General features: G+C 45.0%; 1 pseudogene; it reads left to right on the forward strand.

Moving 5' to 3' along the window:
- The first annotated feature begins 1364 nt into the window (after positions 1–1364).
- On the forward strand, positions 1365–2218 carry LOC141516258 (ceramide synthase pseudogene; annotated as a pseudogene).
- The last annotated feature ends 217 nt before the right edge of the window (positions 2219–2435 follow it).

The following is a 2435-nucleotide window of genomic DNA, read 5'->3' on the forward strand; positions in this document are numbered from 1 at the left end:
CTTTATCTTCTAGTTTGCTTATGATATTGTTTGTTATGTCTAAATCCTGTATCCATTTGGATCTTATCTTAGTATAGGGTGTGAGGTGTTGGTCTAATCTAAGTTTCTTCCATACTAACTTCGAATTTTACCAACAGATTTTATCAAAGAGAATTTTTATCCCATTACCTGGACTTTTTGGGTTTATCAAAGAGCAGATTACTATAATCATTTCCTGTATTGCACCTAGTCTGTTCCACTGATCCCTGACTCTGTTTCTTAGCCAATCCCAGACAGTTTTGAGGACAGATACTTTATAATATAATTTTAGATCTGGTAAGGCTAAGCAAACTTATTTTGCACTTTTTCTCATTGAATCCCTGGAAATTTTTGACGTTTTATTTCTTCTTATGAATTTACTTACAACTTTTTCTGACTCATTAAAGTAATTTTTTGAAATTTTAATTGGTAGGACACTAAACAAGTAGTTTGGTTTTGGTAAATTTTCATTTTTTTTCTTAAATTAGCTTGTTGTATCCAAGAACAGTTGCTTGCCCAGGTATTTAAATCTGATTTTCTTTGTGTAAGAAGAGTATTGTAATTGTTTTCAAAAAGTTCTTTAGTCTGCCATGGCAGGTAGACTCCCAGGTATTTTATTTTGTCTGAGGTTAATTTCAATGGGATTTCTCTTTTTAGCTCTTCCTGCTGTATCTTGCTAGTCAAATATACAAATGTTAAGGATTTATGAGGAATTATTTTATATCCTTCTTCTTTGCTAAAGTTGTTAATTATTTCTTGTAGATTTTTAGTTGACTTTTGGGGGATTCTCTAGGCATGTCATCATATCTTCAAAGAGTGGGAGTTTTGTCTCTTACTTACCTATTTTAATTCCTTCAATTTCTTTTTCTTCTCTTATTTTAAGATCTGAGGGAGGTCCCTTTCCCATCTGTGCCCTCACCCTTTCTCTGTCCCCTATCTCTATCCCATTCTCTCCTCTCATAGTATCACCCCTTCCTCCTCCATATTCATCTCTTTCCATCCTTCTATTTTTCCTTCTCCTCCCTCTTTTTATTTCTCCTTTTTTCCTCTCAGGTCCCTATCCATTTCTCCCTTCTTTTCTTTTTTTCCCCATTTTCATTTTATTCTTTTTTTTTTCTCTTGTCCCTCCTGTTACTATTTCCTCTCCCCCCATCCTATCCTCTTTGTGTCCTTCCTGTCTATATTCTTTCTTTGCTTAATTCTTCTCTCCCTTCATCTCTACTTCTGTCCCTTAACCAAACCCCCTTTCTCTCTATCTCCTTCAGCATCTCTTAACTCCTCACAGGCCTCAGCTTCCCCAGTCCTTATTGCTCTACTCATTCTACCCTGCCCCAAATCCCTGAGCCATGATGCTGTCCCCGATGGTGGCTGGGGGGGGGTTGTGTTCCCGGGACTCTTCCTCCTTTCCAAGAACACGCTCCAGAGGCTGCGACAGCTGCCCTAGGAGGAGACTGACGCGGTCATTGTCTCAGCCAGGCTAGTGTCCTCAGTCCAAGCTATCATGGCCTCCACAGCTGGCTACATTGTCTCCACCTCCTGCAAACATATCACTGATGACCAGCATTGGCTATCCTCAGCTTACACTCAGTTTGCAGTGCCCTACTTCATCTATGACATCTACGCCATGTTCCTGCGTCACTGGCACAAGCACCAGGTCAAAGGTCATGGAAAGGATGAGGGAGGGGCTGGCCCCCCAGGAGGCACTTGGGCTGTGGCCCGAGGCTACCTGCACAAGGAGTTCCTCATGGTGCTGCAACATGCAGTCATGGTGCTGGTCTGTTTTCCACTATCAGTGGTGTGGTGCCAAGGCAAGGGGGACTTCTTTCTGGGCTGCATGTTGATGGAGGAAGTCAGCACACCCTTTGTCTGCCTAGGCAATATCCTTATCCGGTACAAGCAGCAACACACCCTGCTGCACAAAGTGAATGGTACCTTGATGCTGCTGAGCTTCCTGTGCTGTTGAGTGCTGCTGTTCCCCTACCTGTACTGGGCCTACGGGCAGCATGCAGGCCTGCCCTTGCTCTCTGTACCCCTCCATATACCAGCCCATGTCAACCTGGGGGCCGCCCTGCTACTTGCTCCACAGCTCTACTGGTTTTTCCTCGTCTGCTGGGGAGCATGTCACATTTTTAGGCCTCGGGGACCCACCCCTCCAGTCCCCCGTCAGCCCCCGGGACTTCACGATGGGCCCCAGGACTGAGGAGAGGGAGAGGGTTGGTGCACCCATTCCTCCAGGAATTGGGCTCAGGGACTGAAGGGTATGGATGGGAACTAGGGGCCTCTCCAGTGGTCCTAGGCCTGGAGGATAGGGATGGAGAAGTTGGGGGGGAAGCTTCTCCCTATATGATGGTAAAAGGGATGGAACAGGGACCAGGCTTATAAGAAACAGCTACCTCTCTTGTCCTCAGGGTGCCTGG

The sequence above is a fragment of the Macrotis lagotis genome, chromosome 3 (genome assembly GCF_037893015.1).
Source record: "Macrotis lagotis isolate mMagLag1 chromosome 3, bilby.v1.9.chrom.fasta, whole genome shotgun sequence".
In the NCBI taxonomy this organism is placed as follows: domain Eukaryota; kingdom Metazoa; phylum Chordata; class Mammalia; order Peramelemorphia; family Peramelidae; genus Macrotis; species Macrotis lagotis.